Raw genomic sequence first — 27,617 nt, forward strand, 5'->3', positions numbered from 1 at the left:
GTTAATGTCTCCTTTCTTAAATAAAAAAAAATTAAATTATTTTAAAGGAAGAAAGCACTTCCAACACTAGGTAAAATTTTCATGTGGACAGTCTGTCTTCCAAACTGAAATACTACAGGGAGAGAAAAGCTATTGAGCATTATGCTCTAATGAAGACAGACATTAATTCAGCTACACTAAGACTTCCTCTTTATCAATAATCCTTCATTTTAATCTTTTTTTAAAATTTTATTTTTTCACTTATTGAATAGAGACAGAGAGAAGTTGAGAAGAAGGAGGAGGCAGAGGGGTAGAGAGACATCGATAGTTCTGCTTAACTGTTTATGAAGCTTCCTCCCTGAAGGTGGGGAGCAGGGGCTTGAACCCAGGTGCTTACGCACTATAACATTTGTGCTTAGCTGAGTGCACCACCAGCAAATCATTCTGTAAGTAGAAATGCAAAGATGTGGATTGTCCACTCAAAAAGAATGATTTTGTTCCCCATACAAATATTTTTTCTGTTTTAGGAATTTATGGCTAATACTGATATAATGTTAAGTTGAATATGCATTATCTAAATAAGCATTATCTAAAATATACATTCTGTACCTTGTGATAACTGTTGTGGTTGTTTGTGCGGGGGGAGCATAGTTCTTTGGTGGAGCATGGAATAACACACACACACACACCTGTGGCTGAGAAATTGTATCACTGAAATCTTGTAATTCTGTAAAACACTATAAAATCACTAGTAAGAAATAAAAAAAGCCTTTAGGTGACTATACAAATAAAAATATATTCTGAAGTTTTACTATGAACTAATAGGTCTTAAAAGTTAAAATGAAAAAAAAAAAAAAGAGGGAGTCAGGCGATAGTGCAGCTTAAGGCCACGTGGTGCGAAGCGCAAACACCAGAGTAAGCATCCCAGTTCGAAGCCCTGGCTCCCCACCTGCAGAGGAGTCACTTCACAGGCAGTGAAGCAGGTCTGCAGGTGTCTATCTTTCTCTCGCCCTCTCTGTCTTCCCATTCTCTCTCCATTCTTCTCTGTCCTATCCAACAACAATGACATCATCAACAACAACAATAACTATAACAACAATAAAAAAACACCAAGGGCAACAAAAGGGAAAATAAATAATAATAAAAAAAAATTATAGTCAGGGTCACCCAAAGAGGGATGAGTTAAAATTTTCCACCTTTTGCACCCCATAATGACCCTGGGTCCATACTCCCAGAGGGTTAAAGAATAAGAAAGCTATCTGGGGAGGGGGACGGGATACGGAGTTCTGGTGCTGGGAATTGTACCCCTCTATGGTTTTGTCAGTGTTCCATTTTACAAATAAATCTTTTTTTAAAAAGTAATTAAGAAAAACATTCCAAAAGTTCAGACTGCAGCATCTAAAGACTTTCAGTTCTGGATATAGAAAAACATTAAGCATGAACAGGATTTTAGTTCAACACTTAAGAAAAAAAAAAAAAAAAACCCTCAGTATAAGATATTCAACCATTCACCATTTGGTGTTGTTACAGTACAGCATTTGTACACTGAAGACAAAAAAAAAAACAAAACCCATGAAATACAGAATTTCCTCAAGAGAAAAGATTAATGCAAAGATAATCAACAACTGGGTGGCTTATGGGACATTATGCTCCATTAGGCCCTACCAATTATGGGGACAGAAGATGAGCCCACGGGCATAGCTGTTCACTATTTCAGGAAGCAATATTTACAAAACTCTTTGCAAAATCAAATGCACAGCTTTTACACAACTTAAGGGAGAAATCACTTCTTGGATCTGAAAATAGCTAACAAACAACTTCAAAGCTCTGATTTTTGTTTTGTTTTGTTTTGCTTTTTGGGCTCTTGAATCAAGTGTTTATTTTCACTGAGCATATAATACTTTATAGCAGCCACTTATAATACCACTGATGAAAAATAGACTAATTTAAAAAAAAAACCCAATACAGCAATTATGTAGAAAAAAATGGACAGTGGAGAAAAATGTACTAAAGACTGATGTCATCTCTATACTGATTTAAAGTCCCTAGAGAATTATTCAGCATCAGCCCCACCACCAACTGGTTTGCCTACTTAGACAGGAATTATGAGCCATCCCCGGCAAGCAGTAAAATATGGAGCTTGGCTAAAAACAGGTGAGTTTTTTTTTTTTAATGATAAAATCAACTTTATTGATATTCTGTGTCCTTACATCACTGGAAGACATGTGAGATTGTATGGCTCTTCCCTCTCAGAACATAAAAGTAGCCAGAGTGCTTGCCAGAGGATAATAAATTAATGGAGTATTTGACATGACAGGCAAAGAAAGTAACACTGATTTTAAATGCCTAGAAGCTATAGTCCACCCTAGCAAGATGAAGGGCAAATTTGCTGGTTATCTTTTCCTGAGATAACTACAAAATGATTTCTTCTCCTTTGAAGTGAAAAATGATATACAGAACCCCCTTTTTTTTTCTTTTTTACTTATTACAGCAATAAAAAAATGATTAAGTAATCAGAAAAAATATACTTGATATTCACTAGTATTTTGGCTCTAGACTAAAGCCTGCACAATTTATAGTTTACAAACTCCTATCACTGGGAGATGAGAAATTGTACTTATGTGTGAACAAACTGTTCTATAATATTAACCCTCTAATAAAGACAGATTAATTGTTTGTTGTAACAAGGGAGAAGTCTGTGAATTAGTTTAGGGAAACATGTTTAGATGGAACAACAGTGTGAATGAAGATACTCATTTCACAAAACAAAATATCTAGGAACCCCTCCTCCAGCCCCCTGCCACACACACACACATACACACACACACACACACACACACACACACACACACACACACACACTAACTCTTTACCACAGTGTGCAGAGTACTCACCAGACTGCTCTGGATTTCCAACTAGTGAAGTCCACTTAGTCAAGCTCACAGTGAAGTCTCCTATGAAGCAAAGACAAAGACCAAAGAAAAATCAATAGAAAATATTTAACAGAATTCTCATGGAAAGAAACAGCTATGCATGTCAAAAATCAAAATCTGCAGTATATTTTTCCCCAGCCTCATCAAAAACACACATTAAAAAATTCCTTGGGGGCCACATGGTGGCGCACCTGGTTGAGTGCACATGTTACATGTGCAAGAACCCAGGTTTGAGCCCTGGGTCCCCACCTGTGGGGGAAAGCTTCACAAGTGGTGAAGTAGTGCTGAAGGTGTCTCTCTGTTTCTCTCTCTCTCTCGATTTCTGGTTGTTACTATCCAAAAAATAAATAAGGATAGTTAAAAAATATTCTTGACATTATCTTCTATGTGGACAAGAGACACCCAATTATCAAATCAGGAATATACTAGTATATTTTTGGTTCAGGATAATATTTCTAATACCATTCAGAAATATCACTATTATATCTAGTTTAGAGGGCCTGTACAACGTTTCTACCAAGTTGCCAATTTATTATTTAGCCTCTTAAAATATAAAAACATTTAAAGAGCAACTGAGCAAAATTATCTAAAATCTTCTAAAATTAATAATCCTTTCCAAGATTAATAGTGAACTGTCCTTAGATGAATTATAATATAAAAGAAAATTCACAGAAGAATTACACTAGACAGGAAAGATTTACCACAGAATTGTATTCATCAATAAGAGTCAGTTTTTAGATTTTTTTAAAAATATTTATTTATTTAATATTTATTTATTCCCTTTTGTTGCCCTAGTTGTTTTAGTTATTATTGTTGTCGTCGTTGTTGGATAGGACAGAGAGAAATGGAGAGAGGAGGGTAAGACAGAGAGAGGGAGAGAAAGATAGACACCTATAGACCTGCTTCACCACCTGTGAAGCGATGCCGCTGTAGGTGGGGAGCCAGGGGCTTGAACCGGGATCCTTAGCCGGTCCTTGCGCTTTGCGCCATGTGCACTTAACCTGCTGCAATACCACCTGACTCCCTAGATTTTTTTTTTTAATGATGTCTTTGTTTTTTGTTCTTTTTTTTAAAAAAATCTTTTTCTATTCCCCATTTGACACTGAATTTCTGAAGTGGTTCAAATTTTGACTTGGTACCAGAAAAACAGCTCACTTAATGTGCTAATTTACCATGGGCACACTCCAGATTCAAGTCCAACCCTTACTTTATTGAAAGGAAACTTCAGTATGCTGTTTCTGCTCCCCCCCCACCCCGCCCCCGCCTCTTTGTCTTGATCTGAAAATGTCATACTGGAGTGGTGACGGTCCACAGATAACAAATAAATAAATAAATAACCAGAATTCAAGATCTTTCCAAGATGTGGTAGGGAGTAGAGGCATTCCACATGGTGTCAGTAATACATGGGAGCCATGGAAGTCCATCTGCATTTGGAAGAAAGTAGAGGTAGAAAAAAATTGGCAGGTAAGATATGGAAAAATGAGATCTATTTAATTTGACTGGTTGGGCACCATGTACTATGCAGGAGACCCAGGTTCAAACCCAAGTACACAATGAGCAAGTACTACTGGCCTAGGCGAACCTTTAGTGTTTAGCTGTCTTCCACTCCCTTCTATCTAAATAAGTCTGCCAGGAGAAAATATTGGGTTAATTTGAGTCATTAGTGCATGGAAATGTCAACAGCAAGGCCCCAGGTAGGATAATATACAATGCAAGATCATGCCGGTAAAATGAGATAAGTAAACCTGGATGTGGAAAGGCATGGGATATTTATCTTAGGTTACATTTCTTTTAAAACTCATGTAGTTTAGTAATGTGTATGTGACCCCACTATGTTAAAAACAAATCTCAATAACCTAAGTATAAACACACAAGACAATAACATTGTTATACAGACATATTACAACGAATATGCAGCATCTTATACAGTTAATAATATTCTCATTAAATGAGAATATTGCTGTGGCTCAGTATCTAAACACGAATTGCATCAACATATTTAATACAGGTAAAGGAAACTCAGTATATGTGATATATACTTCAGTTGTTCCCACTTAAGTGACTATTCAAGAATCACACAGATCTGACATTAAAGTTGAGATACCATGACCCATGTTAGCATCTATGTTACTGCCTGGTCCCAGGTACTTACCATGCATTCCATACTACATTTAAAATGATGCATTAATATGTTATAAATTCCCTGATGACAGGAATTAGTTATATTGAAAATCATTATGTATACCCCCACCCTCTAGCACAGTGCCAAGCATATGCTAGGTGCTCAATAAATTTTTGTTGACAGAATGAAAAATTAAGTGACTTGCCTAGAGCTGAAAAGTTAAACTACATAACTCTCCTATGCCTCTTGGGGTTGTGAAACAAGCTGAGCTCCAAAAAGCCCAGTGATTAATGATCCTGACTAACCATTCTCCTCAATTTAAGAAAACACTTGCTCAAATCTTTATGTAACTAAAGACTTAAAGACTGGACACATGTTTTCCCTTTCCTTCTCAAATTCCCTAGTGACTACCCAGAATAAAACTGACTTTAAATTTGGATGGCTAGAATATCGCAACATTTGGAAATGCCATTGTTGAAATACTTATGTATAAAGAAACAAAATGAAATATAAACAGCTCTTCATGAACTATTTGGCTCTAGAATATATAATAGTTGGGAAACTATTATAACTGACACCGGTGTTATGATAGTAAGTGATCAAAGTCTCAAACCACCAACTTTTTCATTTTAATATCATGACTGTGTCTTGAAGAATATATGGGGTTTTGGTAAAAGAGAGACTATGGATAACTGAATATATTATATATATATATATATATATATATATATATATATATATATATATATTTGTGTATATGTATAGTCCTTCATAAATCTGTCTTTCAAAAGAAAAAGAAACCTTTCTGCAACAAAAAGGAAAACTAATAAATAGCTAAGCAAAATTATCAAATCCCAAATTCTTTTAGTACTGATATAAAAAGTTATCTTTTGAGAGACAGGCTAGGAGTATAGATCAACCTGTCAATGCCCAAGTTCAAGGGGGAAGCAATTACAGAAGCCAGACCTTCCACCTACTGCATCCCATAATGACACTGGGTCCATATTCCCAGAGGGGTAAAGAATAGGAAAGCTATCAGGGGAGGGGAATGGGATACAGAGTTCTGGTGGTGGGAATTGCACCTCTATTATCCTATGTTTTTGTTTTTGTGTTCCCATTATAAATAAGTTTTTCAAGTTATTTTTCACTCAACTATGGAGCTAAGTTTTTTTTTTTTTTTTTTTTTTACCAGAGCACTGATCTGCTTTGGTTTATGGCAATGCAGGGGATTGAATTTGGGACTTCACAAGAGTCTCTTTGCATAACCATTATGCTATCTACCCCTGCCCCCTGCTAAGATTCTTAAATGGAAAAAGAATCTATTCAACAAATAGTGCTAGGATAATTGGTTATCCACACACAAAGGAATGAAGTGAACTCTTACATTACCCTGAAACAAAATTACTCCAAAACTTGATGAAAGTTTAAGAGCTAGAACCATAAAACACTTTGAAAAAAAATGACATAGGAATTTATGACCTAGAGATAAGAAATGGTTGCATAGACATGTCACCAGAACAAAAAAGAAAAATAAATAAACTAGACTTCATCAAGTTAAAACTTTTGTTCTTGAAGAATCAACAGCAAGAAAATAAAGATAACCCATGAAAGGGAAATACTTTGCAAAACACTTATTTGCTGAGCACTGTATATCAAGAATATGTTAAGTGTTAAATCTCTTTTAGTATTTGCCTAGCAGTTCTTTTGTTCTGCATTGGAAGTCCCCTCTCCCTTCACACCTCCCACCCCCTACAAAGAATATGTTACCAGAACGATTACAATTCAATAAATAAAAAGACAACCCAGTTAAAAATTGCTAAGTAATCTGAATAGATCTTTCTCAAGAAAAGGTATATACATTTATGAAAAGATACTCAACTATCAGAGAAGTCAAAGCCATAATGGGATAGATACTACTTAAAACTCACTAGGATATCTATGATAATAACCAATTGTTAACAAGAATTTGGAAAAATTCTACTCTCATCCAGAGTTTATGGGGATATAAAATGGTCGATCCACTTTGGAAAAGAGTCTGGAGTTTCTCAAATGATAAAAGATATAATTACCATATGATTTGGAATTGGGCAGTAGTGCAGCAGGTTAAGCGCACTTGGTGTGAAGCACAAGGACTGGCATAAGGATCCTGGTTTGAGCACCTGGCTCCCCACCTGCAAAGAAGTCCTTCACAGGCTGTGAAGCAGGTCTGCAGGTGTCTTTCTCTCCTCCTCTCTGTCTTCCCCTCCTCTCTCCATTTCTCTCTGTCCTATCTAACAGCGATGACATCAATAAAACAATAACTACAACACAATAAAAAACAAGGGCAACAAAAGGGAAAATTTTTTAAAAATTACCGTATGACCCAGTAATTTCACTTTTAAAAAAAAATTTCATTGAGAGGGTTAATGCTTTACAGTGCAATCATTGACATATGCATATAATTTCATTATATGATAGGCCCCCAGAGTTTTCTTTCTATTTACCACCCCTCCCTCCACAGGGTCCTTTGCTTTGTTCCAATATACTATATCCAGTTCATGTTTCACTTTGTGCTCTCCCTCTCTGTCCCTAATTTATTAAGTCCTGCTAATAAGTGAGATCCTTTGGTATTAGTCCTTATCTTCTTGGCCTATCTAACTCAACATGATGTCCTCAAGTTTCATCAAGAGGATAAAAAGGAAACTTATCCTTTTTAACAGCTGGGTAGTATTCCATCATGTGCATACAGCTCAATTTTTTTAACTGCTCATCTGATTATGGACATCTGTGTTGCTTCCAGATTCTTGTAATCACAAACTGTGCTGCTATGAACACAGGTATACACAGATCTTTTCTGATAGGTGTTTCTGTCTCCTTTGGGTAAATCCTCGGAAAACGAATTGCTGAGTTATAGAGTAAGTCCATTCCTAATGTCCCAGTAAGTCTTCAAATGGCTTTTCACAATGGTTGGACCATTTTGCTCTCTCACCAGCAGTGAAAAAGTGTCCCCTTTTCTCCATATTCTCTCTAACATTTGTCATTTTTGTATTTTCTGATGTATGACATTCTTACAGGTGTAAAGTGGTATCCTCATTGTTGTCTTTATTTGTATTTCTCTGATGATCAATGACCTTGAGCACCTCCTCATATATCTGTTGGCCCTCTGGATCTCCTCCTAGTCCAAGTCCTAACCCTATTTTTTCTCTTTATCTTTTTTAAAGATTTTTATTTATTTATTTATTCCCTTTTGTTGCCCTTGTTGTTATATTGTTGTAGTTACTGTTGTCGTCATTGTTGGATAGAACAGAGAGAAATGGAGAGAGGAGAGGAAGACAGAGAGGGGGAGAGAAAGACAGACACCTGCAGACCTGCTTCACCGCCTGTGAAGCGACTTCCCTGCAGGTGGGGAGCCAGGGGCTTGAATCGGGATCCTTACGGAGGTCCTTGAGCTTTGCCCCATGTGCGTTTAACCCACTGCTCTACCGCCAGACTCCCCATAACCCTATAGGGTTGCTTGTTTTTTTTTTTTTGTTTGTGTGTGTGTGTCTTAATTTCTGTGCTTAGTTTAGCTCTTTGTGTATTTTAGTTATTAGTCCCTTGTCTGATGGTTACCCTTTGCTGTACAGACGTTTTTCAGTTTGATGTAGCCCCATTGGTTTATTTTCACTTTTTTTTTTTTTGCAGTTAGATTTGAATCTTTGAAGTGTTTTTTGAAGCATAGGTCATGAAGTGTCCCACCAATATTTTCTTCTATTTATTTCATACTTTCTGGCCTAATGTCCATGTTCTTGATCCACTTGGAGTTGACTTTTGTGCATGGTGATAAGTAATGGTTCAATTTCATCTATTTGTATGTTTTAATCCAGTTTTCCCAGTACCATTTGTTGAAGAGACACTCCTTTCACCGTTTAATGGTTTGGGCCCCCTTGTAAAAAACTAGCTGGCTATAGATGTGAGGGCTTATTTCTGGATCTTCAATATTTTTTTTTATTAGTGACTTAATAATGATCGACAAGATTGTGAGATAAGAGGTACAACTGAATGCAATTCCCATCACCAGAGTTCTGTATCCCCTCCATTGGAAAGTTCCCTTTATCCCTCAGGGAATATGGACCAAAGATCTTTATAGGGTGCAGAAGATAGGAGATGTGGCTTCTGTAATTGTTTATCTACTGGACATGGGTGTTGACAGGTCTGGATCTTCATTTTTATTCTACCGGTCTATGTATCTATTTTGGTTCCAGTACCAAGCCATTTTGATTATAGTAGCTCTGTATAGCTTGAGATCAGGCAGTGTAATGCCTCTGGTCTTGTTCTTTTCTCTTAAGATTACTTTGGCAATCCTGGAGATATTTTGGTTCCAAATAATTTTTAAAGCCTTTGTTCTATTCCTTTAAAGAAGTCCATTAGAACCTTAATGGGAACGGCATTAAAAATGAATATGGCTCTGGGTAGCATGGTTACTTTGATGATGCTGCTGATCTTTCTAATTTGTGAACATGGGATGTTTTTTCATTTCTTTATGTCTCTTTTTATTTCCTTGAAAAGTGTTTCATAGTTGTCAGCATATAAGTCCTTAACTTCCTTTGTTTTCCACTTTTAACTATGCACTCAAATGCAATGAAAACATGTGTTTATACAAAAAAGTATATGTTTATTTTTCATAGCAGCATTATTTATAGTAGACAAATATCTGGAAAAATCCAATGGTCATCAGTTGATAAATAGATAAATAAGATGTGACAAATCCATGGGACAAAATATAATCTAGCAATAAAATGAATGTGACATGAATACCTACAACAATGTGGGTGAAGTGTAAAAAGCATCTCCAGTGAATGAATCAGTTACAGCAGGTCAAATATTCAGGCTGGGAGTATGGATCGACCTGCCAATGCCCATGTTGAGCAGGGGGAGGGGGGACAATTACAGAAGCCAGACCTTCCACTTTCTGCACCCCACAATGATCCTGGGCCCATACTCCCAGAAGGATAAAAATAGGAAAGCTATCAGGGCAGGGGATGGGATACGGAGTTCTGGTGATAGGAACTGTGTGGAATTGTATCCCCCTTATCCTATGGTCTTGTCAGTGTTTCCATTTTATAAATAAAAATCATATATACATATATATATATATGTATATATTACAGGTCAGTAAGAAAAAAAGGTAAAATATTATATGAGTCTATGTATATGAAATATTCAAATTAGAAAATCCCCAAAGAAAGAAAATTATTGGTTGTGTAAGGTTGAAAAAAGAGGAAGGGTGGGGAGGAGTCAAACAGAAATCTTTGATGTGTGATGACTGCATAACTCTGCATACACTAAAATCCACATTTTAAGTGTGGCAATCTTAAGATATATAAACTTTACATCATTAAAGAAGTTAAGAAAAAGACTACTTGAATGAGTTTGCTCATCTATCAAAATGACAAAATATTTATTCACACTCTTTTTTCCAAATGACAGATATGACAAAACATACTCATACAGAAAATACAGCAAGTAGTGAATATTTACATTTAAATAGAATTACTATTGTAATTCTTCATGGGGTTACTTGTGTGGGAAATACACACAGTATTCTACTGCCACCAAAAAAGAGCATAGAACTGGAATTGCCTCCAAATCATAAGAAAGTACCATCTTATTGTGAAGGCACTAATGATAGATGACACACTTTTGAGACAGTCTTATTTCAGAGCATCAGGAAGCTTTAGCAATAGGAGAAGTTTATTACTTCTCAGTGGAGAAAAATAACCCACAAATAGCTGAAGGGTGAAAGATTTTACCAGATTTTTTTTTTTGTGATTCTATATATTTAACACAGAAGAACTAGCACTTAAAGCCCACCCCCATCTCATCCAAATATTTAATACTGCTATTTTGTTTTCAAGTGAAGAATATCTGGCAAGAATGAACTAAAACATGGATCACTGCACTCTGACTTGCTACAGAACATGAAAATATGGCTTTACAAATAGATATGTCAGTAAGTTTGTGCAACGCAGGGAATCATTTCAAGCACTTGTGGCTTAAATCAGTAGCCAAATATTTTGATTCACATGGTAGTCTTAACTTTGAAAGAGAAGCAAGAGAGACAATACCAGTGTTGAAGCACTTTTCAAGTCTCTAGAATGTCATTTGCTAACATAGTATGGGGAAAAGAAAGTCAGGCGGTCAGGCCCAGATTCTAAGGCTAGAGAGACTGATCCTCTAGCTAGAACACTGCATACTGAGAGGGAACTTACGTGGGGAGGGAAGAGTGCAGCTACTTTTATAATTTGCTATAGTATTGTTTCCCAAAGTGGAGTAAACTCCCACTGGTGATCCCTGGGAGATATTAGATTTATAAACAGTTATTTTATCATAGTGCATGGAGAGATATTGCACAGTGGATTAATGCGTATTAGTGTTTAACTTGTACTTATGAAAAACAGTTTCATTTATCTGTTTAGTTTAAGTATCTCTACAAATACAGCTGGGGAACAGGCACATAGAAGGGAAAAGCCCAGCAACTCGACAAAGCTGACGACAAGTCATTTATAAGCTCTATGGTCTCAGGAACCTGACTTCACTCTGAAACCAACTTCTCATCCGTGAAATGTAGGTAATGTTAGGACCCACCTCAGGTCGGGGTGAAATGAGATAAGAGATATAAATCACCCAATATAGCACCAACTATACAAAGCTCTCAATTCCCACTTCAATATCTTCCATAGTTAATAAGCCAAACCAGTAATCAAATGGGATTGTAGGTTAAAATAATAAAAAAGCTGGGTCAAGAGGACAATGTGTTAGTCCAGATTTCATCATGTTACAACATTAAAAGTAGCTGGATCTTAGAAATGTGTTTCATCAGTGCAGTTGGTAATTTCACATGTGGTATGATTATACCTTCTCAGAGTCACTCAACAAATACTGAGCACCTACAGTGTGCCAGACATAACCATGGTTCTGAGGTTATGGTAGTGAACAAAGCAAACAAAACTCTAAGACTTCGTGAACTCCAATGCTCTTCATCTTCCAAATGGTTCACATAGACACACTAAAGGAGAGGCTGTCATGTGTCATCGAATGGTTTGTTTATACATATGTCTACACATCCCCCTAGTATCTTTTAAAATGGGAGATTTCAAATCTTCTAGAAGTCTGGAAGATGAGAGCATGGGAGCAGGAGGGCAGATAGTGGCACATCTGATTAAGCACACATGCTACCATGTAAAAGGACCATGGTTCAAACCTCCAAACCTCACCTCCACGGGGAAAAGAAACATGATAAGTGATGAAGCAGGGCTGCAGGTGTCTCTTTTTCATTTCCTCTCTACTCCCCTCAACTTTTCTCTATCCCATAAAATAAAAAATGATAATAAAGTAAAAATAGAGTTAAAAAAGGAAGTCTGAAGATTTAGGAACATAGACTGTTACAGGCAAATCAGCCACAGCTGAGCAGATGCTGCCCCTTCAGAAACAGTCTAGGCTCTCCAGCTCCCCAAGTCCCTAACTGAGGCTCAGACAACCCTCTCACTTATATTCTGTTCCTACTGTGCTCTAAACTGCATAGCCAGCAACATTTATAAGCCTAGATGGAAGGGGATTCTACCTTATTATCCTACATACTTTTCCCTTTTACCAACATACAATAAATTTCTAGCAAGAGAGCAGTTTAGCCAATTCCCTTATTCGTTCCCAAGTCTAAAACTGCCAATTTGAGAAATCGTGTTAAACCCTGCCCAGAAAAGTTATTGCTCCTGCATCTGTCACTTATTTTGGTTAACCATTTCTAAAATGTCTAACTAGGGGCTTTTCATAGGAGCATATTATGAGTTTCTTTATGGATGTTATTTTTCTTTTGTAAATGATCTTGATAGCTTTACAGCTACCCACTGACATTCTTTTGCATGGCTTCCCTCATGTATTGATTTTCTACAGCTGTATAACCACAAACTCGGTGGATTACATTTGTTAGCTCATAGTAGTGTAAGTCATAAGTGTGGGCATTATTGCTAGGTACTCTACTTAGTGTCTTATAAATTCAAAATAAAGATATCATCTGGGTTTCTTTTCTTTTCTTTCTACTGGTTATGTGGAATCATTGCTTCCACACTTCAGTGGACTGTTAATCAGCATCATATGCTTCCCATCAAAGAGCTGAGGACCTAACTTATTGCTAGTTGTCACTCTCAGCTATTATGTTACCAACATTCCTTGTCACAAATTCCAACCATCTTCAAAGAATATCCCCTTGTAATAAATCTGTCTGTCTGTCTGTCTGCCTGCCTGCTTACTTATCTATCTATCTATCTATCTATCTTCAATTCCTTTTATGGGATTAATTTATTAGGACAGACTCATCAAATATAGCTTCTTATTCTTAAGGAAAAAGATAAAGGTATCTAAATGCATGCTTTAATAGTATATAAATACAGCACATATTTTATTTTTTACAGAAAAAAACATCTTTAAGAAGTCTTCAAAAGCATGTTTGGTTAGAGAACATAAAAGCTTTCCACATTCATACTAAACAAAGTAAATAAGAAAAATAATAACTGCTCTCAGTGAATGAAAATTCTGTGGATACAACTTGAGGCAAGGCTACAGAGTAGCAGCAGCTGTGTCTCTCTGCTCTCCCCGGTCAACTAAGAATAAAAAGATCACCTGAGAACACAACAAGACAAGACTTGTAAAACTTTGGGAACCCACCAAGTCACGGGTGAGTTCAAACACATGTGGCTTGTGGACAAAGAGGGGTCTAAGAAGAGATTCCTGGAGCTGAAAGCCCATATCTACTTGGGAGCGACTGTAAGTCTGGCAGTTTGCCAGTTGAGAAAACACCTATGGTCTGAGTTTTATCAACAGTTAAGGCTCACCAAATGCAACTGTGAGACTCTATTGCTACTGCCCCTTGGAAGCTGGAGCAGCAGTGGGGGGGTCCTGTGCTGAAATTGGGGCAGAGACCTGATTGGGCAACTCAGGAGAAGACATAAACACCCAGTGGCCTGGAAGTGGGGCTGTATAGTGGAAGCCTTTCCACATTGAATTTGGAGACGCATAGAATAATTGTCTCAGAAATCACAGAGTACAAACAGATTTTTTTTTAAGGAACTCACAGGGCTTTATTGCTGCCCAGCCAGGCTCCAGTGCTGTCAGAGAAGCCTAATTGGGCCTCCTGGGGATTTGGACCCTTGGGGCATGGGAGTCTCTTTACATAACCACTGTGCATCTCCCCACATTTTGTATTATCTCTAGGTTAGGAGTGAGTAATTAAGCTAAAAAAAAAAATCTACTTATTGTTAAAAAAAAACAAAAAAACCTCACAGGCTCCCATAGCCTACAGGGAAGATAAAGAGCAAAAGAGGTTTTAACAGTCACGGAGTTTCACCTCAAGGACTAAGACAACATTGAAACAACTGTTAATTTCCATAACTGTGAACTGTTTAAGTACCTTACCTAGACACAAGTCAATGCAGGCAGGTGTAATTAGTGGATTCAATGGTACTGAGAGAGGGACCTCATAACACACCACATACAGTGGTTAAATCAAAAAGAAACATTAGAGAAATGAACAGGGACAAAAGCCCGGATAACCACTCCCCTTATGTAGAAGCAAATACGAATGAGGACAAGATCCAAACACTAATTGAGGCATTAGTCAAAGTAGTGAGGAAAGAGTTTGAAAGTAATATGATCAGAAATGGGGGGACAACAAATGAGACTCTGGAAGAAAACACTAACTATCTTGGGGTAATTAGAGAGCTGAAAGCTAAAATAGCTGAGTTAAGAGCACAACTAGTTGAACAAGATAATACAGTATCTGAACAGGGTAACAAAGTAGCTGAGCTACAGAAAACAACAGAGGGGAGAGAGAATAGAATAAATGAGGCTGAAGACAGAATTAGCAAGATTGAGGATGAATTAGAGAAAACTAAGAAATAGATCTTAAAAAGAGATTAAGAGATATTGATAACAACAACAGAAACATATGGGATGACTTCAAAAGAAGTAATATATGCATTATTGGCTTGCTAGAGGAAGAAAGAGAGGGAGAAGAAGAAAGGATTCTACAGGACATAATAGCTGAGAACTTCCCTAGTCTAGACAACATAAAAGACATAAAGGTTCAAGAAGCTCAGAGGGTCCCAAACAGAAATAGCCCAGACTTAAAGACACCAAGACACATCATATTTAGAATGAAAAGGAGTAAGGATAGGGGGAGGATCTTGAGTGTTGCAAGAGAAAAGCAAATAGTCAACTACAGAGGAAAACCCATGAGATTAGCAGCAGATTTACACACACACGGCCAGAAGAGAATGGAAAGATATATAGAGTGCTCAATGAGAAAGGTTTTCAACCAGGAATCCCACCTAACTCAGCAAGACAAAAACAGACTCAGCATGAAAGGATGGAAAATTACCATACAAGCCAATGGCCACAAAAAAGGGGGACAGGAACAGCTATTCTCAATCTTACACAATAGACCTTAAAACAATTAAAAAGATAGGGATGTACATTACTTAATACTCAGATGATCAGTCAATCAAGAAGTCTTAATGATTATTCACATCTATGGACCCAATGAGAGGCCATCTAAATACAACACACATCTACTGAAGCTACAACAATATATGAACGGTAACATAGTAATAGTAGGATATTTCAGCAGCCTTGGGTATTAGACCAGAAACAACCAAATACTTAGAGGAAAATATTAGCAGAACTCTTTTCCATCTATTTTTTAAAGGCATCTTCAATGAAATGAATCCAATTACAAAAAAAAAAAGTTGAACAATAAACACGAAGCAGAACTTGGACTGGATATGGTGTACTGCACCAAAGTAAAGGACTCTGGGGTGGGGGTGGGGGTTCAGGTCCTGGAACATGATGACAGAGCAGTACCTCGGGGGGCATGGAATTGCTATGTGGAAAACTGAGAAATGTGAACGGGGTAGATGGCATAATGTTTATGCAAAGAGACTCAGATTCCTGAGACTCCAAAGTGAATTCACCTTCTTTACCCCATCTTGGATGTAGTTAGAAGATAACATGCTAAGTAAGGTAAGTCCGAAACAAAATAATGAAAATGGGATGATCTCACTCATAGACAGAAGTTTAAAAACAAGATCAGAAGGGAAAACACACAGCAGAACTTGGACTGGAACTGGTGTATTGTACCAAAGTAAAAGACTCAGGGGTGGGGGTTGGAGGAGTGGGTCAGGTTCAGGAACATGATGGCAGTGGAGGACCTAGTAGGGGTAGTATTGTTATGTGGAAATGTTATGCATGTACAAACCACTATATGTTACTGTCAACTGTAAACCATTAATCCCCCAAGAAAGAAATTTAAAAAAGAAAATTTACTCTGTTCAGATACTACCATCAATATTTTATTTATGCTAATGTATTAAGTCTTATCAAGCATAGTGAAGCAGAAATGTGTTACAGAGGTCTTGAACAATTACACAGAGTGCAAACATCACTGAATCAGAGTCGCCTGTCAAGTGAGCAAGAAAAAAGAAAACCAAACTTTGATGACCTGGTTGCAGGACCCTTCTTAAGAACCACATCTGCTTATATCTCTATTTGAGCTTCCACAATATGAATAAGGTCACTTCCTACACCTAATGCACAGCACAAGGTAGAGGTTAAGCATATATAAACTGCACTCAAACAGGTTCAACGCAGCACAAGGTGCATCCATTAGCAATAGCATTTGAACTCTTGTTTAGCAAATCCAGTAGTGGTTCAGTGAAGTTAGAGTGGGAAGCATACTATCACGTTATTATATTTGCATTAAAGGCACATTTGATTTCAATGACACTTTTCAGCATCTACATCGGAGGTCATTACTGTTTTCCTGGTAGCTTCAGGCACTGACTAAGATGTCTGCTTGAGGAGGAGAAAGATTAGAACCATATTTTAGTTCATCCTCTTTATGAGTTCTATGGTCCCAACATCCTACTGGTCACCTAGCAAAAACCACAGAAACATAACATTATCTAAAGCTGTATATTTAATGAAAATATTATCTACTTATCATATATTTGATATTTCACACATTATGCATTTTATATTATAGGCATTTATAACATAAGTACAAATATAATTTTGTTGGAGAAGTATCCCTTTATTAATACAATACATTTAGCATCTCTTGCTTTTTTGCAAGATTTTATTTCTCAGAATATCTATGCTATGTAAGTTGACTGAAAACTACCATGCATTGAAGTCAGAACAGATCAGATATAAACCTCAAAGTCACTGGCTACTGGTGGTTGTTAGAACTCCCACAGAACATTCAAGAGGGTCCTCGCTTCAAAAATCTGGATACATGCCAGCCCAGGTAATTATTCTCTGCCTACCTAATTTCCCCAGGCAATTTTAATTGAAAATAGTATTATCTTTACCTCAGTTCTAATCTGCTCTGAATTGTCCTTGTGTCCTGCTTCTCTGCATCATAAGCTAACTGAGCTGGTTTCATTTTAAAACTTAAAGTTGAGAAAAACATTTCTAAATCTCCCAAGTGGAAAATATACAATAAATATGGACTGTTTAATTAGTTTCAAATCAGTGTAGTGAATACCACTGGATGTAGTTGTAAGACCCCTTCCTTGCTGCTGAGCCATATGTAAAGTATCTTCTGCAGGCAGAAATACAAAGATGTTATTACTGAAAAAACTGACCAAAGTGGAAGGAAATGAAAAAGTGAGAAGAATGGGACTGGGGGATTGTGCAGGGGGTAGGCACTGAACTTGGAACCATCAGATCCTGAGTTCCATTCCTGGCATCCTATGTGTCAGTAATACTCAGGTCCCTTTGCTTGCGCTTGTACTCTTTCTCCCTCTCTCTCTCTCTCTCTCTCTCTCTCCCTACTGTTAATGAAGAAAATCTTTTTTTTTTAACATTTTATTTATTTATCAATGAGAAAGGTAGGGGGAGAGAGAAAGAATCAGACATCACTCTGGCACATGTGCTGCTGGGGATCGAACTCAGGACCTCATGCTTGAGAGTCCAAAGCTTTATCACTGCTCCACCTCCCGGACCACAAGAAAATCTTTTTTAACAATATGTTATTGCATTTACTTATTGGATGGAGTCAAAGAGAAATTGAGGGGATGGGGGAGATAAAGATGGAGAGAGAAAGTGAGATATCTGCCACACTGCTTCTGCTTTACTACTCATGAAGCTTTCCTCCTGCAGGTGGGGACCAGGGGCTTGAACCTTAGTGCTTACACAATGCGACACCCCTGCTCTACCAAGTGTGCCACCACCTAGCCTCAAGAAAAATCTTTCAAAAAAATAAAAATGAAATTAGTGTACATGTAATTAAAATTACTAAAATATTTTATAACTCCTTTCTCCTGTTTTTGGAATCCAAAGTGCTGTTCAAATTTACAGTGTTTTTTTTTTCCCCATCTAAATAAACCACATTTAAAATATTCAGTGGCTACTTGTGGCTGTGGCTCTACTGGAAGGGGCAGTAAAAATACTATAAACACAATATCCAATTCCCAGTCCTCACTGGTGGCACATTATAACATAAAACATTGTCAATCTGGATGTCTCTTACAGAACAAATAAATAATGAAACCTTGCAGTTTGAACAGTAACTAGAAAATATGATACGGTTGGGAATGAAAATTTCATCAGTCGTATGAGCTTGAATCTGATTTGGAGCACAGTTCTAAGATGAAAATTTATAACCAACCCCCATTACAGAAACTTATAGAATCTTCTAAAAATCAATACCAAGGACAAGTTTTAAGTGTTATACTATATAGATTTGGTTCAAGGATTAAGATTTTAAACTATTATTAAGCCTTTATAATTCCCCCTTCCGTTGTGTTTTCTTATTTTCCTATGGCGACAGGAAGCAGATTTATTAAAATAAGGCTTAATTTTATGAGCTTCCTGTTCAGAGCCATGAAATTGTGATACTTAGGTTTCCTTTACAAGAAATCACGGAGAAAGAAACAAGTGATAAATGTGTGATGGAAACTTTAAAATATGCCCCAAATTAGGGCCAGGTGGTGGTGCACTTGGTTGAGTGAACACGTTACAATGCACAAGGATCCAGGTTCATGCCCTGGTCCCCACCTGCAGGTGGAAAGCTTTGCAAGTGGTCAAGCAGGGCTTCAGGTGTCTCTCAGTCTCTTTCCCTATCTCCCCCTTCCATCTTGATTTCTATCCAATAAATAAATGAAGATAATAAAAAATTAAAAAACAAAAAAAGAAATTCAAAATTAGGCAAAGCTCCTGTGACTCTCAAAAGTAATGCAGAGAACAGACCAGGACTAACAGTAAGTCCAGGGCTCAATCTCTCAATATTAGTGCAATATCCATCCCCGCACCCCTTTCCCCCAAGAATGGGAAGAAGAGAAAAATACTATTCCCAAAGGGAGGCACAGTATGTATAAAGAAAGTGGCTGTTGGAATGAGACCTGCCTTTAAGAATACAAATCAGTTAACCTCTCTTGGACCTAGTTTCCTTGTTGGTAATGTTGTTGGCAACATTATCTACCTCACTCGCTGAGAAGTTAAATGGACTAATATACAGAAAGTGCCTATTGCATTGATGAAATCTAGAGTGGGAGTTCAATTATGGTCCTACCCTGCTCCTTTATTTCTGTATTCAAATAATAACAATATAGAGAAGACAATCTGATTGAATTAAACTAGGAACAGTAACATCAGAATCTCAAGGGCAACTGCTCTACAGTAATATTTAAATATCTCATTCTGGGAGTCGGCGGTAGCAGGTTAAGCGCATGTGGCGCAAAGCATAAGGGTCCTGGTTCGAGCCCCTGGCTCCCCACCTTCAGGGGAGTCGCTTCACAGGCGATGAAACAGGTCTGCAGGTGTCTATCTTTCTCTCCTCCTCTCTGTCTTCCCCTCCTCTCTACATTTCTCTTTGTCCTATCTAACTACAACAACAATGAGAAACAATAAGGGCAACAATAGGGAAAATAAACATAAAAAACTTTTAAAATATCTCATTCTATCACTTCTAATCCACTAGTAGTAAGATGATATTATGATCAGTCTAGGTTTACAACACTTAAGACAGGTATATAGAAACATGGTTTCACATCTAAGGATATTTCCCCAAATAATCCAGAAAAATGGAATCATCTGGTTTCACCAGAAAAAAACCATGACACTGGGAACCTTTACATAGTTACATTCTTTACAAACAAAAAATGTTTGTTCTCATAGGTGAAAAATGAGAAGGGGGAGGAGAGAGAGAGTAAGAAAGCGTGCACAAAGTACAGCTTTCAAGAACCACTTGAGGTTCCTGTTGTGGATTATATAACTTTAAAATGAATACTCAGGTTTGTCACTTTTGGGCTACAGACAACTGTTCAACCATCGGTTCTATGAGAAATTACATCACAAGCTGGCCCCATGGGGTTCAGTACACTGGGGTATAGCAATGACTTGATTTTCTTAGTAAGAAAGTACAATGAAAACTATTTAATGCCCAGGACACAGTTCTTGATGTCAGGGTCCTGAAAGAGGTACCATACTGAATAGAAAACTCCAAATATACAGCCTACAGTAATTTTATGAATTACATCCTGATGTGATTCTGTTTTCTGTTCACTGCTATTGGGTTCCATGAAGAAACTAAAGTAGGCAATTTATTTACATCTTTAACATGTGGGATAAGTCCCTGGTCTTTTTCAGCAAGCAGCACCACTACTGAATGAGGTTAGTCAGCTGGGAGCATTCCTTTAAGGATATGAAACAGCTTTCCAGAGAATAAAGGAAGGTTTCCTATTTTCAGAGTCAAAGTCTATCATGCCATGATTACTATCTAAATCAGGACAAAGTCTCTCAAGGAAATCACAGAAACTGAAGTAAAATGAAATGAGAATCTAAGAGTTGTACATGCTCATTCACCTAGGACATACAGGCTTCATCAATATTTGCAATCAGAGATATATTGTTTCTTTAATAATTGATTTATTTCCTGCTTTTACTTATTTTTATTCCTAAGAAATCATTATGGTATACAATTACATAAATTGTGATAAATGTATACAGTCATGGGATGACCACACAATCAGGACAAATCACTTCCATTCCCTCAAAATTATCTCATACTAACCCTTTAGAGTCAATCGCTCTTCTTCCACCCATCATCCAGGCAGTGATCGGTTTTTATTTTATTATATTTACTAATTTTAATTAATTAACTAATTAATTAAGTCACTTATTTAATGTAATAGTGTGGATGAAAGACAGAACTGGAGCATCATTCTGGCAGATCAAATTGATGAGGTCAGGCATCCAAGTCCTGCCCTCTATCACAGTGCTGCCACCCCAGCTACTAATTAACTTTCTATTCCTATAACACCACCCCATGTCTGTGGAATCATATATATCCTTTTGAGTTTGACCTTGACTTCCTGACTTCGACTTAGCATAGCACATTTTGCAAGTCACCTAGAGCGCTGTATGTGTGAAGACTTCACTAATTTTTACTGTTGAGTAGTATTTCACTGTGTGGATACAACTGTGTAGAATAAAAGTTTGCTTTTTCATTCCTCTGTTGAAGGAAAATGGGGTCATACACAGTTTCGAGTCATTATAAATAACGCTACTACTAGTATTAGTGTAAGGTTTTGGTGTAGGTAAAAGTTTTCATTTCACATAGATAAATATTCAGAAGTAGGACTGATGGGTTAAGATCAGAGCATAACACAAAAAGAAGCTGTCAAATTCTCTTTCAAATAACTGTACTATTTTGTATTTCTATCAGTAATTTATAATAACTGAACTGATGTGCACCTTTGGCCACTTGGTGATATGAAGCTTTTTGAATTCTTAGCCATTCCAATAGGTATATACTTAGATTTGATTGTAATTTTAGGAATCTTCATGTTCTGTCAGATTTCAGAGTAACATATTATCATTTCTTTAAGTCAGAAAGAAAACAACATGCCCAGAGTGTTAAAGAAATTCACTCATGTAAAATGCAAGAGAAGATATTCTTGTTCTAAAAGAAAAGTTCTGTCCTTAAGTTTCATCATGTATCTGACATCCACAAATAATAAAAAGTCATAAATAGGTTCCTATTTAACAAAGAAAACTTACTCTAAAACATTATAAATTTCACTAGTATAAAATTAGTGACAAGTCAGAAATATAAAATTGCATGTATGCTGCATGCATAGAGTTATTATAAGGAGTACACTGTTAAATACATTGGTAGTTTAAATTTGACTACAAAAGAGAATGGCAAAAGGAGAATCCAATTTTTTAATGATAGTCAAAATTATGTAAACTTCACATATTTGCATAAATGAATGATCTGAATTCAAAGACTAGTTGTTCCAAGAATGACTTCTATTGTCTAGTAATTTACTAATTTTTATTTTTATTGTTGAATGTTAAATAATGAAAATAAACACAGGATTTACTTATGAGCTTTTGCCACTTTATTGTAATAATTACCTGTATTTAGTCATTAAGAATCACTTCATACTTTCCTTTTTCATTTGCACAGGTGGGACAGGAAGTTAAATGTCTTTCATGAAAAATCATTGTTTCATTCGCTCAACAAGTAGTCATTGCATTCCTATCTAGCAAGATGGGGTAGTTTCTCTTTTCGATAGGGACATTAGTGGGGGCCTCTTTGTTGAAGTGATAAATAAGCTAACACCTAAAATAAGTAAGTGAGTCCTGCGAAAATCTGAGAATGGGGAGTTGGGCGGTAGAGCAGCGGGTTAAGCGCACGTGGCTCAAAGCGCAAGGACCAGCTTAAGGAAACGGTTCGAGGCCAGATTCCCCATCTGCAGGGGAGTCACTTCATAAGTGGTGAAGCAGGTCTGCAGGTGTCTATTTTTCTCTCCCCCTCTCTGTCTTCCCCTCTCTACATTTCTCTCTGTCCTACCCAACAATGACATCAACAACAACAATAATAACTACAACAATAAAAAACAACAAGGACAACAAAAGGGAATAAATATATATATTTTTAAAAGTCTCAGAATGAAGATAATTCTAGGAAGAGAGAGTAGCAAGTACAGAGACCCTGAGGGAGGTATGCACTTTGCAAGGTTCAAGAGCAAGAGTAGGAATAAGGGTCTGATATTAGGAGATGAGGTAAGAATGATGAAAGGTAGCTAGATTATGAGGAGACATTGATTGAACCTGTTTTTTACTTAAATGTAGATCATGTAGCTGTGATTCATAGTCAAGCATAGATTTTAAAGGCTATTTTGCCATTTAAAGTACCAGGGTGGGGTCTGGTGGTGGTGCACCTGGTTAAGTGCACATAGTAGGAAGTGCAAAGACCAGACTAATGATTCTGGTTCAAGCCCATTGGCTCACCACTTGCAGAAGGTGACTTCACATGCACTGAAACAGGTCAGTAGGTGTCTTTCTCCCTCTCTATCTCCTCTCCCCTCTCAATTTCTCTCTGTCTTAGACAATAAAATGATTAAAAAAAAAAAGCTGCCAGGAGCAGTGGAATCGTAATGCAGGCACTGAGCCCTAACAATAACTCTGGAGGTACTCTATGTGTGTTGGCTGATGTAGGTAGTTGACATTAGGAAAAACAGTCAGATTTAGTACCTATTTTGAATATGAAGCAGTTGTTGGTTATAAGCAGAGTTTAATAAGAAAAATTAATTTCAACATTGAATACCAGCATAAAATATTAAAAATCATTTTGGCTGAAAAACAATAGTTTTATTTAAAAAATCTTTAAGAAAATAAGGTACAGTGTCTATATTAATAAACTGGTACTTAATTCTTCAGAGTCAAGAACAAAAGAAACTGAGACAGTCTTTTCCAATAAATAACTTTGGCAACCCTTACTGCCATCAGTCACTCAGGGAGAGGCACTGAGAATTCTCAATAAAGATCAAAATCAGAACAGCCTTTCTTTCTCTCCTCCCCTTATTGATTTCTATGTAATATATTCCATATCAGCTCTTACAGCCTGAGTTTGACAGAACTTATTCAAATGACTACACTAACAACAGATAAACAAGATGATTAAAATGTAAATAAATGAAGATTGATGCAGTGAAGAACATGAAACAGCATGCAGGCAGAGATAAGATTCAAAATAGTAAATTATAATTTCTGAAGTTTCATATAGCAATTGTCTGAAATAATAAAAGTCTGAGAGATTTGGAGTTTAGAATACATATTTTTCTTTCATTTCTCTCAGAAAGCTAAAGATGCTGTCAAGATTAAAACCATTTGTTATGAAAACTTAATGCTTCAAGATAGACAATAATGAAAGAAATTAAAGATGGTGTTGAAAGACTCAAGTGACTGAAATTTAAATGACACTGGAAAACTTTCCCCTTGATTTCAGTGTCCACACCATCTGGGATCCAACAGTGAGAAAAGCAGTGTTATGCTTACATGTTTCTCAAGTCTACAACAAGCTAGAAAAACCGAAAAAGTCAATTTGGAACTAAGTACTCAGCATATTGTCCATCAAGTTAATTCCCATTATATTACAGTGTTCCCACACCTTAACAGTGTTTAATTAATGCTTACTGAATAACTGAATGAATGTCTGAATAAAACTTTTCCATCTTTATTACCCTCCAGAAAACATTAACACTGGCGAATAAAACACTGAACAGTATAGTAAGGTAAACACACTTCATTTTTTATAACGCTTTGCCAAAGTTGGGTCCAGTATATTTACTAGTAATGACTTCAGGGGTAAGAATTGTGAATGTGGCTTGGCATTATATTGCTAATGCCAATAACCATTAAAAGAAAAACACAAAATAATAGAAATAATTTTAAGATTTTTAAATGTTTTGTTTTTAAAGTGAGAGAATGATACACAGAGAGAGAGATAGAGACAGAGAGAGATAGACATAGAGATAGGTAGATAGATAGATAGATAGATAGATAGATAGATAGATAGATATACCAGAAGACCTCTCAGCTCTGGCTTATGGTGGTGCTGAAACTGGGACCAAACCTGGAACCTCAGAGCCTCATGCATGAAAGTCTTTGTACATAAGCATTATGCTATCTCCCCAGACCCTAGACTTATTTTTTTTAAGTTAAAGTATTTCAACATTTAATAATATTAATAGAGCTCCACTAGGTAATATAACTTCCCCGACCTCACCTGTGCCCTTCCACTCATGTACCCTCAACCATGCTTAAGTGACTTTGAAATCCTAATCCTTGCCCATGAAATTACAGACCACCAGATGTCTCTTTTGCTTCAACTGTAAGACTTTCACAAAGGCTGAATGGAGGGTAGGATGAAAATAGCCCTTTTTACTATTTCTACAGAATGTCTTCAAGAAAGAGAAATTAAACATTCAATCAAAAGTTGGGGACATAGTGATATGCTGATGAAAGAATTCAGAAATTATTCTTCAATTCAAATTTATCGCCACACCATTCCTCTATTTCTTGTGATTAGAGGGCAGTACTAATCACTCCCATCTCTGGAGCTGACATAATGTAAGGACAAATGAGCGGCCAAAAATATGCCATTAATATAACTGTTCAGCCACATAACATTATTCATTCTAAGCTGAAAACCATAACTCTATTTAATAGCATGAAGCCCTACATTTATTTGTATCTTATGAGCAATCATTCAGAAGACTAAAGCAGCTGGCTAAATCATCTCGCCCTTATTTAATTTACCATTCTCTCACATTAGTTCTGCTACAGAAATAGGACTGCATCTCCCTTTCCATAAGTCCCTGACAACTTAGAACCAGAAAGAATCAATTTGTTTTGTTGAGTCCTAATATTCCATGAGGAAAGAGAACTAATAATTATAACAACATTGAAGTGATGCGATCTTAATTTCTCTTTTTTACTGTACAATAAATGTTGAACAAAAAGGCACAAAGTAATATCATCTTTGTTTCAATGTTCAGTAAAAAACATTACTGTATTTGTCCTGAGAGGGGAGATTAAACTTTAGAAATAGACGTCCATAAATAATAGTTGTCAAGAGCTGACTTAGATCAACATAAAGAAAAGTCTAAATGTTAAGACTATGCTTAGGGAGACTGAAAGTATTTACCTTGAGAACATAGTTTAGTATAATGCTACATAATCCGGGTTCTTTTTTCTGAGAAAAGATAAGGTATCTCTGTTATAAAATTATTGGGAGAGAGCCTGATGGTGGTGCACTTGGTTGAGCACACATATTACAATCCAGAAGGACCCAGGTTCGAGCCCCCAGTCCCCACCTGCAGGAGGAAAACTTTGCAAGTGGTGAAGCACTCTCTCCTGCTCTATCATCCCCTTTCCTCTTGATTTCTGTCTCTATCCAATAAATAAATAAAGATAATAAAATCATAATAAAAAGTTATTGGAAGATAGAGAGGCTTATGTGATCTTTGGCCAAGATGAACCCAGAAAACCTATGTTGTTACAATGATAACTATCAAAATGTAACTCTCCTCTAATTATTATAGTCACAGTTATTTCACTCATTATCTCAATGTGCTAAAAGTTTGATGAATGAATTATTTTATCACATTTGTAAAAAAAACAGTAATTTACCAATTCTCCAACTATATCATCTTGCTGTCTTGAGACATTCTATGTTGTCTATAACCCTTATTTTTAGTTGTTATATCCAATTGAAGAAATTCAAGTTTCAATTCAATTTAAAACTCCAGCTTTCATGGTGAAATCTTTCCAAGATAATTCTTCCACTTACCTAAAATGTATCTGCCAAATATCCTGGTAGATGCTTCATGGGCATTGACTCTGAACTGACCAAAGGAGAGCATAATTATTCGTACTGCAGTAAACTGATGCTAAAAGGAGGTAATAACCTGCTCAAGGTCACAAGATTGGTCCTGTTTCATCCTCACCTCCATGACATTCTGCAACCTTTTTTTGCCTTAGTTTAATAATAACAGCCAATCTCCCCCCACACACACGCCCCGAATTGCCCATGAACACACAACTATCTTTGCATAGACTGAATTTTGGAAAGCAACTTTTAATTTATTTCTTTGGGAACAGAAACCAGTAAGAAAAATAACCATCTGTTACTGTTGAACTTGTAAGAAACAGAGGAAAATTTTTCTCCATTCAGAGTTTCAGATGAAGAGATTCAGGGAGTACCACACTCAGGAAGCAATCCTCCCACCCAGTGGTCCATTTACAAATCCAACAGTCATTTAGATTGCAAATTAGAGGTCACCTCTGATAATAAGGGCCTTCTCTTCCATTCTTGGTGCACTCTGGTCCCCAAAGTCATTAGTGCAAATTTCTTTGCTTTTGAATCTGCTTGCACACAGATTTCTCTGTAGGGACTAATGCTATTCCAAATCCCCGTTTCAATCCCACCACTGTTGCTTAGATTGTTTCTAAGAAAAAGCAAGTTCTGCCTGCCTTTATAATTACTATCTGAAATCCTTTTATTTATTTTATATTTATTTTTGCCTCCAGGGTTATTGCTGGGACTCAGTGCCTACACTATAAATCCACTGCTCCTGGAGGCAATTTCCCCCCATTCTGTTGCCCCTGTTGTTGCCCTTGTTGTTATTATTGTTATCGTTGCCATTGATGTTGTTGTTGGCTAGGACAGAGAAAAATCGAGAGAGGAGGGGAAGATGGAAGTGGGAAGAGAAAGA

At 36.7% G+C, this 27,617-nt stretch overlaps 1 protein-coding gene and 1 non-coding gene across 18 annotated transcripts in view; one reads left to right on the top strand and one right to left on the bottom strand.

Annotated features, from left to right (window-relative positions):
* The window catches only part of PLCB4 (phospholipase C beta 4), a 434,528-nt gene that overhangs the window by 256,665 nt on the left and 150,246 nt on the right, over window positions 1–27,617 (bottom strand). For 16 of the 17 annotated variants that reach the window (XM_060186551.1, XM_060186550.1, XM_060186547.1 and 13 more), the window contains one exon: window positions 2,874–2,933. The gene's annotated coding sequence lies outside the window, so the exon portion shown is untranslated. Of the gene's footprint in view, window positions 1–2,873; window positions 2,934–26,692; window positions 26,737–27,617 lie in introns of those variants that run through there. The other variant, XM_060186544.1, reaches the window with a different exon arrangement.
* On the top strand, window positions 6,700–6,761 carry LOC132542839 (U7 small nuclear RNA). Its single transcript, XR_009553808.1, has one exon. It is a non-coding gene; the product is annotated as a U7 small nuclear RNA (small nuclear RNA).

This window comes from Erinaceus europaeus, chromosome 1, assembly GCF_950295315.1.
Source record: "Erinaceus europaeus chromosome 1, mEriEur2.1, whole genome shotgun sequence".
NCBI classification, from domain to species: Eukaryota; Metazoa; Chordata; class Mammalia; order Eulipotyphla; family Erinaceidae; genus Erinaceus; species Erinaceus europaeus.